At 41.0% G+C, this 17,244-nt stretch overlaps 1 protein-coding gene across 6 annotated transcripts in view; it reads left to right on the forward strand.

Moving 5' to 3' along the window:
- Positions 1–17,244, forward strand: part of LOC131682103 (Ca(2+)/calmodulin-responsive adenylate cyclase) — a 162,729-nt gene that overhangs the window by 21,091 nt on the left and 124,394 nt on the right. For all 6 annotated transcript variants that reach the window (XM_058963324.1, XM_058963332.1, XM_058963358.1 and 3 more), the window contains one exon: positions 1,107–1,977. The gene's annotated coding sequence lies outside the window, so the exon portion shown is untranslated. The remainder of the gene's footprint in view (positions 1–1,106; positions 1,978–17,244) is intronic.

Genomic DNA, 17,244 nt, shown 5'->3' on the forward strand with positions numbered 1-17,244 from the left:
GTCTATCTGTCTTGAAATCATATGAATAAAATTTATATAACTTCTCCGTAAGATACTGGAGTAGTCGTTTGTGGCCAATCAATTCCTCCGCTGTAACTCGACATTCTCCTCTTCGGCCAATCTGAAAAGAGACTTTTACGTCCGGAAGGAACGTCGAAAGTTCAGTTCGAAAGGCTTTGAAGTCGGAGATCGTCACTGTTATAGGCGGAGGTGATTGCGTTTTCTTCTCATTGGCATTATGCGCAATGCGAGGAAATTTAGAAATTTCATCAGCTTCACATTCGGATAAAACATCGAAAGAGTTGCTGCAGTCAATTGAATTTTCGGGTGGAGAAGATACCCTTTTCCGTTTAGCTTTAATTTTTGGCACACGACCTTTCTGGGAGGACCCAGGCATGTTGGAAGAATTAAATATTTCTTTAGGCTGAATTGTTCTTGAAAAATGTTTTAGTCTTGAAAAAGACTGATTGAGTAGAAAAAGTAGGTAGTCTTGAAAAAGACTAATTGTCGAAAAAATATAGGTAGTCTTGAGAAGACTGATCGAGCGAAAATATAGGTAGCCTTGTTGCTGTTGAAAAACTCTAGGTAAACCAGGAGCTATCAAGATTTGTGACCGGTTCGAACGAAGGTTCAAGCCGGTATGATCCTATTTTATTTATTTCCCTTTGACACGTTAGTATTGTCGTACTCTACTCGGTACAATGGTGAAGTGTAATTTTCTAGCCAAAAGAAAATATTAATTTTAACAAGAAGGAGAGTAAATGCACGATAAAACAACACAGAATATCTGCTACTGTAAGACTCTACACATTCCACACAGCAAATCCATGTCCATGCTCTGGTTTCATTCCATCCAGACACAACATCCCGGCCCCCTTCTTTTTTTTTCGCAATTACAAACTCTCACATGCACACGGCCCGGCGTCCTCAGTAGCATAAAGTCGTCGTCCTGCCACAACGAACAAGAAAAGAAATTCTTTCACCACCCCTACTTTTGCTTTTTTGTTCAATGTTTCACGTAAAGGTCATCCCGGGGTACCCGGTTGAAGATGATAACACTGAAAAGGTAATACATATCCTCTTTTTTTATTTTCGGTGTTTTACAGATCGAGCAGCGTAATAATCAACGAACCGAGCAGGGACTACCGTATCGTCGTCGTACAGCGAGACGAGTGATACACCGCCGAAACCGAGACACGACACCGGTGCCAGTACCAGTGTGTTATAACTGTACGTGTGTGTGTGAGTAGAAGATACCTACCGAACGCAGTGGGCCGTGTACTGTTTTGCGATCTATTGTTGTGACACGGAGACCTCTCACCGGCATGGTGGCGGTGGGTCACGTGAAAGTTCATCTGTGCATCTGAAGTGGCAGATTTGATACGAGTAAGGAGCGAAAAAGGAATTTCCATTAATCCTATATGGCGGTCGGTGCTGCTGCTGCTGCTGCTGGGTGGCGGTGGTGGTGGAGCTGTTGCCAGTAAAGATTGTGACGGCTAGCAAGTGCATAAGTTCGATAATCAAAGGAAAAGGGGGTGTGCGTACCGAGAGAGAGAGAGAGAGAAAAGAATAATTATCATACAAAGAAAGCCGTAGTGTCAAGTCTGATACAGACGAGGAGACGTGTCACGATGAGATGAAAGGAGCACAACAACAATGTCAGTGTCAATGAAAAGCCCATCGTGTCAGATTCTGATATTGCTTTGATCAGACGAGGATTGTGCGAGGTGCGACGAAGTTTTCCTGTTTTGGCGTTTTTTTTTTGTGTGCTGTTAGTTGCTCCATTTGGGTTTTGCGATCTGCGGTGCAGTCAAGGTTGATTACGTTTTTTGTTGGTGCTGCTGGTGGGACTGACAGAGCACGAAAGCCGAAGGAAGAAACAAGCGAAAAAACGGAATATTAATCCTGTGGCGTAGTTTGCAGTTTCAACTCTCAGCAGGCGGTGGTTCGACGGTGTTTTGGCGCTCTATCGGCAAGGTAAGTGCGATTGATATGTTCGAACAAATGGTCAAATTTCTGCTCTGTAGCTTGTCTTGTCACAAATGAAATGAGTTAATGAGCAGTAATTTTTCAACATTTGTATAAGCGATGAGATATGGTCTAAACGTCGTTTAAATAATTTGACGAACGACTCTGTCCAACACTACTGCATTGATTTATCGATTTACAATGAATAGATTGCACTTAGTACATTGCGTTACTACACTACGCAGTCATTTTCGCGAAGTTGTTCGATGTCCATCGAAATTGAAACTTGAAGGTTAATTTTCATTTTTCCTCTTAATGAACTCCTCACAAATCACTTGCTGTCGGTTTTTATAATGCGGACAAGCACCCGACACTTGCTTCATGCCCGAGTGTGTCACATTGGAAGCTCTTTTGTGCGCGCGCCAAGCATGCTAATAAACATAAATAAAGTAGAATCGAAACTAATTCCCTTGTAGCCAGCAGTAGAATGACATCATTGGCGCCGCCGGCCTGCGGTGATAGATCACCGCATACCGTCGTCGTCGTGGTCGCGCTCAGTTTCAACGACGCGGTGGTGTGAAAAATAGCTCCTTATCTCATCTCAGCTTTGCGGCGGCCCACTCCGGATGCTAGGATTGAGATTTTTTCGGTTATGAAAACAAGAAAAGAAATGAAAGGTGTAAATTATCAAAACAAATGACTACGTCGCTGAATTTGGCCGTCGGCGTTGTTTCAGACGTGACTTATTGTTTGAAAATTTTCACAAAGTACCGAGTATCTATTCCATTTTAACACTGAAAGAACAATTACACCCCATCTCTTCTTTATTTTTCTCAGCGTGCTTCAACACACTGAATACCGGTTAAATGACTTTTCAGTAATTGGTTTTTCTTTTGCCAGGTGAGAGGGGAACACGGATATCATCTACCCAAAGGCAGATCGATAATCCTGCCGCATTGCAAATTTTCATTGCTGTACGGGTTTGGAGTTGATACTATTAGCATGGAATCAGATCGTCTAGCACTGATAAAACTTGGAACTCAATTTGAACATTTGCCGGAGCCATTGACTTCTCGTACTTCGATTCGAAATAGTCTATATGCAGTACTGTCGTTTGTTTCTCGTGGCAGTAATGGTATTAAGTCCGTTAGGATGGTTCCAATATGCGCATCGCATTATTCTGCGGCCAAGAAAATATATTTCGGTACAGTTATATTGATTTATTTGGGATTTTTCTGTACAAATTGAACACTAAAGGAACGTCTATTCATCAGGGAGCGGGCATAAATTCATTGGACATAAGGTCATTTGGCATAATGGACGTTTAACATAACGGACATTTGGAATAATTTTGGAAACCGATCATCCAGTAAGTTATTTTGCGAAATTGAACAGAGAATCAACGAATGGCGCCTGGGAGTAGCTATCCATCCTCAATGTGCACCTTTCAAGAATTCTGCTTAACGGCACCGGCCACGTCCTCACAGCCATCGGAGAAAGAAGGGAATGTTAGTGTGACAAACGTTGTAATGGAGACCGTGTATATGTCTGCATCTCCACGTTTGCCACGGGAAGACATTTTTGTTGGTGGGATAGGGTAAAAGTTACACCAATCTAAATTCACCTTGATAAGTGATATGATCTATGTAACTGTCAGAAGTTTTATCATATTTTTATTGCTCTAGACAGCCGGTTGCCGAGAAATTGTGATAGATTCATCGTTTATTGAATTACTTCGGGCATTCTCGGTTGTAAGAAAGCAAAGTCAACTCCGGACAGCAGGCCGTCGGGCGTGTTATTAATGTTGAATTGAATCAGATATTGTCCAAGCATTAAACGACTTTATTATTCCCTGTATTGTTTTCTTTTTCCACGAACGATACCATGTATGCAACCAATATTAGCAAGTCTTCTTATACTAATTGAAGTATAGTTTGAGTGGTATAATTTAAGCATTACCTAAATACCTGTATAGCGGACACACTACCGACGATTTCTTATGCCAACTACTGTAAATATTGACAAGAATGAAAAACAAGAAGATTGAATAGAAATTAGTTTATTACTTAAATACAACAATGTTCTAAAGCCAGAGCATGTAAGAATTAAAGAAGATTCCTGTTTTGGTCGCATTCTCTGACAATAATCCAGGCACAACAAAACTACGCCCATGATGAAATATGGCTGGTATGGCACTTTGTAACACACAGTGCATATACCACTAAAAACAACATGTCACCACCTATAAGAAAACAAATAATACATTAAACTTCATGGACTAAATGCAAAGGTTCAATCAACTATACGTTTCTCGTACTGCCACAAACAGGCAAACTAGTTGCAGATGCGGACTGCCAATTCTCATGATTCATCGACCATCACTTCACTCAGACATAATCATGCGTATACCCCCCGCCGATCAAATGCCCTATAAATCAGTTCCAGCTAGCTGCAGAAACACACTCTAAACAAACCAACAAATTGGTTTAATCACTTGAAATATACGTCAGCGCGATAGTCGTCACCCCCCGTCACTTAACGAGCCTTTCAAATTACATGCGACAAAAAATCCTCGAAGGTAATATGTTAAAGACTTCTGCTCATTAGAATAATAGCGCACGCCAAAGAGATTGCCCATTATTGGTGGCCAATAATGCCGTGCCGAATATTGCTCTGGGCAGCCGGCTGCCGAGAAGTTGAGGAATTTATCATTTGTAGAAATAATACGATTTACGAAATAGGTAACTTGAATTCGAAATAACTGACTATGAGCGACGAAGTGCTCGCGAGTTCTGTTATATCTACAGTGAAGACCCGATTTTGTCTACCCTTGATTTGCTCAGTTTTTAACCCGATTTTGTCAGGCTCATATGAAAATTGATAGTTGGAATTTTGATGGACTCTAGCAGACGAACCAAGTTAAATTTAAGAAAATATTTAGAATTGCACACTTATAATGGTTTCACAGTAATAGGAACTTTTACTAATACTAAACTACGATGAAAAAAACATATTCATTCCAAACAATCGTTTCAGCGCGCGTTTTTTCAAGTTATACTAACTATCCAAAGTGTACTTCATCAACGATTGACCAATACAGTTTAAGCTGCACTAAGCAATAATAATGTGTTTTTCATTAACTGATATTGATTATTTTTCGAGCGAGTATATTTTAGAATTGATTTTGTCTTCTTCTGAATAAGAGCATTTCTTTTGAGTTTCATTTTTGAAACTCTTGAATTTGTTCATTTTCGCAATAATGAATTGTTAGCCTATTTCTTACGTTGTAGTATTCATCAATTCATCAGGTGTATGTTTTATCATTATTACAAGCCTTCGTTTTTTTATTACGACTTATGCAGTCACACTTTTTTAACGACATTCGATTAGCTGGAGATTATTAAGTAGGGAAGGTTATGAAAATTAGAGCCATAGTACTCAACTGAGAGCAAGGATGTGAAATATTCAGATTGGAAAACAAGAAGTGGCAGGGTCATTAGAAACAGGCTTAAAATCCTACAGGCTAATCTTTTGTCTTCTGCTGGCTGGAGTCGAGCTTATGTAGTCACACCTTCTTTTTTTTAGTAACGACATTCAATTAGCTAGAGATTACGAAGTAGAGAAAGTTATGAAAATCAGAGCCATTGTACTCCCGCTAGTAGAAGACAAAAGATTAGTCTGTAAGATTTTACGTCTGTTTCTAATGACCCCCTGCCACTTCTAGTTTTTCGATCTGTATATTTCACATCCTTGATCTCACTTGAGCACTACGGCTCTAATTTTCATAACTTTCTATGCTTAGTAATCTGTAAGTGTTGGCCAGCCCCAGCTGTAAGCACTGCTGAGACTCCCTGAAACAAAGACCTCAGGGTCGGCACGCTTATCCTGGAGTTTCGCGGGTAGCAAGGAAATACCCGATTAGTTGATGCAAGTTCTACTTTTATTTTCCTCACTTTCACAAACTCTTTCTTCTAACTCTTCCACTTTCCACTTCTTAATTCTATCTGACCTTTTTTTGCTGCTTCACCACCTTATTCTCCTACTGTCGAACTCCCGTTCTCCTTTCCGCCGCGTCTATGGCCTTTTGCCGTCCGCCGGACTGGAACCGATGAAGGGGTGGCGATCTTCGGTGTCGTTGGGTTCGCAAATGGTGGTTGCGGCCTTGGTCTTCGGCTAATCGATGGCAAGCCGGAATCCCGGAACAATGACGTGGTGTGATGAACAGGTGTACCGCCAACGTACTGCGCGTCGGTTATATTTTCAGCAAAAACTGCGGGGTCCTGTAGATAACAGAACACAAATCGTGGTTATGTAACCTGACGGGCATTCTTGGTCTTTTTTTTGGGCCATGACATCATATTCGGACTTTACCTGTTGTCCACTTGGGCTCCTCACGATTTCAATTTCACTTATAAATTTACTCCAATAGTTGCTCTTCAAATAACTTGACTGTTCGACGCTTTCCGGGTAAGTGATCGACCTTTCCCGTTGTAAGTTAATCGAAGCGAGCTAGAGCAGCCTCGGTCATTCCCCTTTGGTCAAGTTCATTGCCCCCGTCTATGGTACATAACGCGCAGCGAGCTACCCAATCAGGTTGATCGCCACCCCACCCGTTCCTTCGCCTACCGCCACCCCTTTCCGTCGACGACATCTAGTGGTGGGTTTTAAAAGCTATGGTGGCTGCATGCTGATGATAGTTGCTTTCCAAAGATCTATCAACTGTGATTAGTGGAAGGTCGGTTCACAGTAAACACATCAAACAAACACAAACATTTCTTGCTTTATAATTTAAAAACTTATACGGCAATTTAAAACACGCGATAGTATCAACAATCTTCACGGAGGAGACTTCCGACGCTTACAAATCTCTAGCTAATTGAATGTCATTAAAAAGTAAAATAATATTATGATCGCCAGTAAGTTTTAGCTTTCCATAAAGCGTTTAAATAGTTAATATTATCCTTATCCTTCTTTATAGCATGAGCTGTTCTGTTGAATTATATACCGTTCGATCCAGACGATAGTTAATTTTATCATTTCTGGATATCGCAAAGTTTTTCAAACGATGATTTATTGAATGAATTTGCACATATTGAGCCATCGATGGCTGCACTGCTCTTCCACGTAGAACGAAGCCAATGTCTATGTATAGAAGATTAAACTAAATAATGTTGTACCTTCAGCTGCAGCGCGGCTCAAAATTATGTCGAATGACCTTACTTCTCGCATAGTCTAAAATGTCTGTTTCCCTGTAGATAAAGAATGTTAAATGGCCTCCAATGTGATGACTTCTCAATATTATGCTAGATGACCTTCACTTTACGCAAAATTAGAAATTATACCAAATGACCGTTATTCTTGAGACAAAATAAACTAGGTCCATTATTTGAAATGACCTTCAGCGTAATCAGTTCTCAAATCTGTCAAATGACCCTTATGCCAAATAACCGTTGTGCTGAATGACTTAAATGCAAAATGACTGTATACTTAGTGACTCAGACCCATTCATCAGACATGTTAGGTGCGATTAACGGGAAACCAAATCCCAAAAATATACAATACTTGTTGTAAACATGTAAAAAATTAATCTCACTTACAATTCATTCCATGCCTGAAGTATTCTACATAAGCCATACACAATCCGCACGGTGTAATTAAAAGGAAGAAAACACATTCCTACAGCTGCAATGATAATTGAATCAACTTGAGAATGACTGACGATATCTTTTCATAGAGCAACTAATGAACAGAGATGACGGTAGACTGGTGATAGACACCATGGAAATAGACCCTTGAAAAATTACTGTACGAGAATTGTTTGGCTTTACCCGCCCGTGGTGTCACGAGCAACACCATACGCCCTACGGTTTTATCCCTTTAACACAGACAAAAAATTTCTGGATTGTTATCAGTTGATTTTGTCTAAACATTTGAATATTAATAGATGCATGTATTAAATATTCGTTGATTTGATGGCATTGTAAGGGAATCCGCCTGTTGATGCCAATTGAGCTGACATTTCTTTTGATTGACCAAACTAATTGCTTTGTTTGTTTAGTGTTTATTTGACCAACTAGGGAATTAATCCACTGAAAATTTAATGTGCGTGGGGGTTACACATGGTCTTGTCTGAGTGGAATGATGACTGTTCAACCATGTTTGCTATTAGTCCACTAAATCATCTATCAGCAATCTCTTATTCGGCAATCGGCGTCTTATTCATTCATTCGCGGAGAAAGAAGCCAATACATGTTTGTTATTTCATTTATTTTAATAATACCAAAGTTTATATACTATAAATAATACTTGTATTATGAAATCTTCAATTACATAATCATTTTTCCATTCTCGTTTCCGCTCCTGAACTGTCACATATTCCAACGTAAAGACAAAAACGGATCTACGATCAAGCAGATCGGACAACCTACGAGCGATTGACCGGCAACGCTATTGGACCGGGTGTCGCAATATTAAGCGACTGTTTCGTTGACCGTTTGATTAAAGCAGCAAACACCGCGATACCCCGAACGGCCGGCTGAGTCGGTCCAAAAGCGGCTCCATAGTGGTATCCGGAGGTCAAAGCGGCCGTCAAAACGAGAAGAAAAACATTAAGAGCACTAAGGTGTATCCACGGAAAGCTAATGCAAAAAACGCTTCCAAGAGGCGCGGTCAGCCGCAAGAAAGTCGATCCATGACGCCAAACAACGATCGTGGAAGGAATTCGTCGCGAAGATATCTCCAAGTTCCACTGCGGCGGAGACGTGGCGGACTGGGAAACGTCAACATCGACCAACCGTCATTAAACGGTCAAGTGGCTACAGGAATAAGGCGGAAGAAGCAGCTTAAGAACTGGCACAACATTACAGCGAAAAATCCACAACCTCCAGCTATTCGCCATTGTTCCAATGGGAGAAGGAAAGGCCCAACGAAACCGCGTGAGTTTCACGCCAACTACCGACGATATTTACAACACCGTCTTTTCACTCTGAACGAGCTTCTGTGGACACTCGATAGATGACGAAGTGTTTCTTAAGGCCCGAACTATATTGGTTATCCAATGCTTCAGCGACTACATTTGCATTGTTGGAACTCTTCAACAGAATATGGCACAGTGGCGTATTCCCACCCTTCAGGAATCAGAATATGGCTCAAATGGCACATTCCTCGTACATAGTCGGGGATTTGTGCCTTGTCTTTTGGGTCCGGTCGAGGTACTGACACATATCTTGCGGAGTTTTGGAGGTCATCACCCAACCGTGACAAGCACTGTCTGATAGCGTCGCTTGACATGACTTACTACACTACCCGGAGGTATCACATCTTACACACTCTGCAGAAGTTGCAGATACGCGGAAAAAGGATCAACGTGTTAAACAGTATCCTGGCAGAAGTACGCCTGGGAACCCTCAGTGTCACTCTCGACCGATCACTCAACTTCACAGCGCACTGCAAATTGACAAAGAAGGCATGCAAATCTAGGACGATCAATGCAAAGTTACCCCGTGGTTAAAGCTCTGCTTTACTACAAATCGAATTCGCATTTACTACTTTGCGACTTTTTTATGGTACATGACTCGATATTAGGGGTGGAGATGCTTTCATTAAAACCATGGCACCCGTATATAAACAAGATGAACAGATATGCATCTATAGCATACGTCACCAGTCCCCAGAATGTTGGGAAACAGCAGGGAGAATTCTGACCTTCCCCTAGTACAACAAGCTTCCAAACATTTGACAGAAATGGTCGTAACGCTTTTTTCAAACATCTACACCCTAACGCGACTAATTTGATCGAAAGTGGTTTGATCGCAAGCTCCAGTTCATTTGAAACATCAAGATGCACGTATTAGCTGGAAACCCCTCGTGAATTGTTCATCCAGTTATTCAAGAGCTCCTGACAAATCGTTTCAGTCGTTCAACAGTCGTCTACACTGATGGCTCGAAAGGCGATACCGCAGTAAGCGCGGGAGTATTTGGAGAACACTTCCAACAGTCACTTGGCCTTCCACCGCAATGCAGTGTCTTCTCGGCAGAGGCATTCGCAAGAAAAACAACACTAGCCGTCCGTATACGACACAGTCAGCGATTTAGTGATCATGTCCGACTCGGCCAGCTGTTTATCGGCAATCGAAGCCGGTACATCCGTGGATCCAGTAGATTGAAAGCCTGCTACGATATAATCCAATGAAGCTTTGCCGGATTCCAGATCCGTAGTAACGAGGCGGCTGATAGACTCACAAGAGAACTCAGGAACATTGCTCCGTTCCAGGGGCAGACGCAGTCAAATATATCAAAGCAGCTATCCGAAATCAATGGTTCAATGGTCTTCGTACGCTGAAGTAATGCTTCGCGAAATCAAACTTGACACGACAATGTAGACAGACGGCGAGAACTCGGCTGATCAGCGAGTGTTTACCCAATGCTTACGCGATTGTCGTAGACGACCCGTTATGTGATCCTCTACTGCAGGAAATATGACGAAACGAGAAAAAAGCACGATATCGAGCCGACGACAACGACAGCGAGCAGAAAATTTTAATCTTCCTCAAGGCAATCAATTTGTTCAGACAAATGAAGAATGCAATGTAACATATACTGAGTTGGAATTTTATATATTTTTTCCTTCGATGCGAATGCACCAAATCTCGGTGTAAAGTGCGGTAAAACAACAAACTCTCATACAGAACTCCTATCCCTACCTCCACGTAGCGTTAACTGGGCTACGGGCAACCTTAGCGATGATCGGGAACCAACCCCGTTGTATGCTGCCAGGTAGGGCCAAATAGAAGAGCTTCTGTTCTCCATGACAGCAGCGCCTGTCCCGGAACGGGCGGCACCTCGACAGCTAGCTTCAAGATGGCAGCCCTATCACGAAGCTAGGTATCGCAGCCGATTAAGGCGGCATGCCAAATAACAACCGAACAACCCCGAAAATGTAACAATAGATACAGGATGGAACAATCGGCAATGATGAACGAAATCTGATTGAAAACTTGGTACTTGGAAAGTTTGAACCCTGTTGGAACTTGTGAACTACTACATGCTTTAGCTGCCCTACTTGCCCGGGAGTAACAAAAAGTGGTGAAGGTGAAGATCGCAGCTTTTCAGGATGTTCGATACCGCGGCACAGGAGAACGAGAATTCAGCGTCGGATTGATGCTAGCTCCAAAATTAAGGAACACAGCTTGTGCTCCTGAGCAAACTCCTAGTCAAGCGTGATGTCCCGCAAGTAAAGGAATTTATTTTAAGCTATTTAGAACTAGTGAAATCAAAACATTTGGTTTGACTTAGCAAGACATTGCAAGATGCATTATGCTATCTTTCCTCCTAAGGAGAAAATTTGCTGAAACCCATTCGCGCAAACAGGGCGCAAAGCCTATAACTAAATTAGTTATGTAATTTCGATTTCGTCTCATCACAATCCGACACTAACTTAGTGACGGGACTCTGGAACACACTTTGTGTTCGCTTTTTCTGGAGCTGGCGTAAATTCGGCACTAGTTAAGTTTTGCTAAGTTAGTATCAGATTCGGATGAGACGAAACGCAAATTCTATAACTAATTTAGTTATAGGTTTTGTTCCCTTCACGCGCAAATTTACCCAATTTTCTCCTTAGTGGAGAAACGGTGGTATTCAACCAAATTTTACTCCGTAGGGGGAAATATAGCATAGTGTGTTAGAAGGAGGCCGGTGAATGATCGTGGGTCGAGGATAAAGGACATGTTCTTTGATTATAACTTGATCAAAGCCTACGCGCCTACCAACGACAAAAGCGATGATGTGAAAGATGAATTCTATGAGCGTCTAAACAAGACCTACGGAGAATGTTCAAAAATATAGAGGCAAAACCCATCACCAGGTACAAAAATGCACAAGTCGGGAGGAACGTCCGGTTATTGACATGGAGAGCTTTCACTCAACCATCAACAACGACTTAAGTTTGATAAATCTCACCGCATTCAGAGGCATGTCTATCCCTAGCACTTATTTTGCATGGAGGAATATTCGGAAATACACCGGGAGTTACCTGAACGGTGTAGCTTGCTGGCAAATTCGAGGGCCGAACGTCGATTCTTATCGTTTCCTGGAGGTGGGTGAGATTCGTGCAAGACTGTCCAACATAGCCAGTTCCAAACGTTAAAGAACCATGTGACTAAACATTCAGCGACCATCGGCTGAGGGTGTTGTCGAGGATTAAAGGGCGTGCGGAATAAAATTGCATCACAAGAAAAAGTTCGTCAATATTCACCCCTTCAACAGATCGTTTGACCTCCTTAGACTTGTACTACTTCAGAACATCTTTCGAGTAATGGCACGAAGCTAAATCCGTGAGACCTCAAAAGTGGAAGTAGCCGTTTTTGGAGGCATACTTTGAAGTGCACATGTCCATTGACTGTTTCGGTTGTCACGAACGGTCCGCTTCCCGCAAGCGCAAATCGCCTATTAAATCATGTATTTTTTTTGACAAACTTAGGCATCTTCTGCTTCCTCAGAGACATCGAATTTATTACGAGCATTGAACAAAGGGAGTCCTTGAAGCTGTAGGATTGTTTTTTAATTCATTTATTGGACACGGCTGATAGCGGTAGCTTAACGGAACCGTGGATCATTGATATGTTTACAAGTAAAAATAACAAATGTTATTGATTATCCATTCGATCTCGTACACGCAATTTTCTATTACGCGCAGAGACCTCCTTTTGACGAAAAGAGTGATCAGCGCAGTTCCGGTATTTTTCTACCTTCGATACCAGAGCCATCTTCGCTTGTTGATATTAAACTAACATTCCTTTCCATCCTCGGCGATTATGAGGACAAAGTTAGCTTTTATCGTTTCGGATTCTACTCATCAGTAACTGGCACCAACTTGGGCCCAGTTAGATGATAAATCTAAACTAGTACTAAAATTGATACTAAAATCTAAAGAGTATTGCATGATTGTAAGGACGTTTTTCTGAATCGTTACATGCTACACGTTAAACAAATTTACTTTTAGGTTTCGTATTTTTTAAATTTCCGATTTGAAAAGCAGAAATCAAAATGGAAAAATAAATCATGGAAATCGGTGATGGTCATTTTTTTAACCTTATCTTCTGAATGATGTTTCGTTTATCAAACAAATACAATCAGTCCGTGAAAATTTGTCAGATTAAACGAACGGCATATCATCAACAGCCATCGACACAATTAGCAATTCATTTCGCGCGTGCGAAAATAAAAATACCGACTGAGATCTAAAATGAAAATTTTCCTTCACGAATTGCACCCACCTTTCTTCCCTTCCGGTCACTAATTAGACACGGTTTCAGTTTGCAACTCAGCATCAGCAACAAAAAAAAAAAAACAACTCAACTCATCTCATTAAAAATCTTCGTCCATCGGACGGTCGCTGACCAGCATCCTCCCGGGGAGAATACTAAACCCTAGAGTGCTGGTCAGAGGAAGTTCGAACACGCGAGAAATTTCAAACCGTATTGCGTTTCAAGTACCTACTACTTGTTACATTTGTGTACTGTGGTGGTGGTGGTGACGGTTTGGCCTTTGTCCGCTTCTCGGTTAGGGTTGATGGACGAGATTGAAATTACTTCGCATCGCCCTGGACTGCGCGATAAATATTAATATAGAACGATCAATTCCCTTGAGCTGGCGAAAGTATCTTTTACATCAAGCATTTTGGAGGAAGGTTTTGATTTTTGGCGCAAACTGGACAGACAGGCTGACGGTTTTGGCCCACGCCTCGACTCCGTAAATCGTATTCCTAAAAGAAAAAAATGAGCACACCTACAAATAAGGGTGCCTTCTGTTGTCGGTACATGTTTAGGAATATCACTTAATGTCATACTGAACATGGCAAATGAAACGCTATAAGTGGAAAGATGGATGGCACTATGGCCTTAGCCAGTCTGTGTGACTTAATAAAGAACACACAGTGAGTGTCAAAGAAAGTTTAACTTACGGTTTCTCAGTAGGAAGACCAGTTCCAAATTGCTTCTAATTCAAAATGTTACGTTGCTTTCGATTATTGAGTTATAAGTGAACATTTCAGGGAAATGTAGCACCATTCACCAATCCCGGGACGGAATTATTTCCTCAACTTCATGTTGGATTTAAGAAAAAATTAAGAATGAAAATTACAAAAAATTCTGATCTGGCAAGTAATTTGTAGATTTGGAAAAAAATAGCGAAAAGCTTTTCAAGAAAAGTAAAACAGATCTACTAATCTCTTGACAAGGGCGTTCAACTATGTAGTAAAATGACGGATTGTTTAAAAGTAGGCTGTAGGAGACGTAAATTATTAGAAAATACCAAACTTAAATTAGAATTAGAAATGGATGGTGAATAAAAAAGGTTATCCAAAGAACAAAATGTTTCCTACATAAATAAAATTTGATGTCTGTCATATTGTGAAATGAATTGATTCATTTTCCTCATTTAATTCAAAATCACAAACTGGATTCCCGCTTCGGTGCTAAAACTGTCCACCTAGTTTTAATATAGATTAAATTGGAATTCTCCTAAATTACAAACGCATTAAAACATCTTAAACTAATGCGTACGTGCTTAATGAAAAGAAAAACTCCATCCATTTGCGGAGAACCACAAACACGCAACACGAATTGAGCACCATTAGCAGCAACGGCAGCAACCTGATGGGAACGGAATGCCGATATCACCTCGATCGGCTCGCGACCGACTGAATTAACTCAATTTAGCATGTCGCGGACAAACGGACGCTAACAAGATAATAATCAAGTTTAACCGACTGCCGAATATGTACCGAAAGACCAAACCAAACGACAAGTTTCACACATTCTCCGGTCCCCAGTAGATATGCCGCCGCGCCACCGTCATCGGAGAGCTAGAAATATGAAAGAAACCGACCGTTAGCAGAGCAGCTTGTGCTTCGGACGGAGGTATTCAGCAGCCACGCGCCATACCAGACCAACCGAACCGCACCACGACGGCCTGATGGCCGCAGCTACAGCTACTGCATTTTCAGTAATGCCAGTGTAAACAAGAACGGATACAACACAGAGAATGTAATTTTGTTCACTGTTTACATTCCGAAATCGGGCCCTGCTTTGGATGCATTCATTTCAATATTTGGGTGTATACATTGCATGGCGATGGATGGGTCCTAAATTCTTCCGCTGAGGTTCGTTTTATGCGTTCGAGAGTAAATCTCAATTAAAGGACAGTTTTTTCCGCCAGAGTCTAAATGTTTTACTTCAACAGAAAATGGTAGAAGTGAGTTAAGCCTAACTTCCGAAACGACGAATCTTTGACGGTAACGTTGATGAACATAACAAAGATAATAGGCTCTAGTTGAATTCGCTGAGGAACACCGACTGGTATTTGAAGCAAGCTAGTGTGATACTATCTCAATTCCTACAAAATCAGTTCGATTGGACAGATAACGTGGCACTATCTGGTCCAACCATGCAGCTAGTCAATTTAGTTTCAGGATAGCGAAACTACGTCATCACAAGAAACCAACTTTTTTCATTAAATCTGAGGATGTATAAGATATGTCTATAGCAACAACTATCCTCGAATATTCCAAACAACCGCCGAAGGGCGAAAAAGAAAAATGTAATTTCCAACCATTTCGCGCTTCATCATCTATGATGCGACCATACCCACCATCGAAGCAAACCATGCAAAAATATGCACCCATGGAAGCACACGGCACACGTTTGCTATGCACGTGTATTACCGCCCTAAGCCAATTCGAATGACCCAAAGCCGCCCCGTGGAATTGTGGTTTGAATTGGGATTACATGTAGGTAGGTAGCTACATACCACCACCAACATAGATGGGTAGAGGTGTATAGTGTATGCGGGGTAGATATGTTGATGTTTGCCATTTTCCCTCCCGACAATCGATGGAATAATTTTTCGTGCCTCGTGTCGGTAAATATTGCAAACTACACTTTTACCTCGTTTTACAATTTTATCCGGCATTGCCGACCGGGGAGAATCAGCATTGGTATAAAAATAACCATTCATATAACAGCTGGGGCACAGGGTTACGTCTTCCGCAAGAGAGAGAGAGAGAGAGAGAGAGAGGGAGACGGTTCCCGGTGGTCTAGTGGAGTAGAATATTACGTAAGTGATGAGATATGGGTGTGATACTATCGATAATCATGCGATAATGAATATTTGGTTATGTTCATATTCATTGGAAATGCAGTGTCGTTCCGGCTTTTTAATTATATCCTAAACTCACGAGTTGAACCAATATCGTTTTAGTGACAAAAGAAGATTAACAAAAAATGTAACTATTTAGAAATTAAAGTTCTTTTTTGTATTAATTATGGATTTGCGTTTCGACTTCGTCTCATCAGAATCCGACACTAACTGATGGGACTAACTTAGCGCTCGAAAGACGCTACTCCAAAAAACGGAGACAATTTGTTTTCCTGAACAAATCCCTAGTCCAGCGTGATGTCCTGCTAGAAAAGCTTTTGGAACTAATGTCAATCCGGCTCTAATTTAATCCTATCACTAAGTTAGTGTCGAATTCTGATGAGACGAAGTCGAATCATAAGTTCTATAACCAATTTAGTTATAGATTTTGTGCTCTTCACGCACAAAGATGGCTTTAGACAATGTATTTTTCTTTTAAATACAACACGGTGATTTTATCTTTTATCCTTTCGCAAAAAGCTTGTGTGTGTTGTAAGCCAATTTTTGGAATTTTCAGGTGCCGAATTTAAACACCTGATTGGAAAACATCAACTGAACAATACCGCATGCGCTTTCGAGTTCCCGAAACAAAGAGTGGCACAGAGAGAATGCAAGTCGGAAATAAGACAGATATATATTATTTAGGTTTGCGTATTTGCGTAGAAGTAATTAAAACGGAATGTAAAGTGCATAGGCTGCTTTGGTGATTATTTTAATGTTGATATCACAAATGTATTTTTAGAGTAATGTCGTGCATTCAGTTGAATATCGTGTGCTCTTTTTCCTTCATCTTTATAGCTTACGGTTCAATTTTGTTCCGTTCGGAATTCTCCTTCCGGAGATACAGAATTAATGGTCTTAAATATACCAGTATTTTGAAAAACGAAATGATTCAAACTATGCAAATAAGCCTTAAAATACTTGCTAGGTTCCTTCGTACTTTTATGGGCCGTGTGAAACCAAAGCTGGTCGTATTGACAGAGTTCCATTTAGCTAAAATGAGTTTCCTATCTCAGGGTATTTAAATATTATTTAAACCGTGAAATAACTAGCACGCTTGGAAACACGATACTAACTCTGAAA

Source organism: Topomyia yanbarensis, chromosome 1 (assembly GCF_030247195.1).
Source record: "Topomyia yanbarensis strain Yona2022 chromosome 1, ASM3024719v1, whole genome shotgun sequence".
NCBI lineage: Eukaryota > Metazoa > Arthropoda > Insecta > Diptera > Culicidae > Topomyia > Topomyia yanbarensis.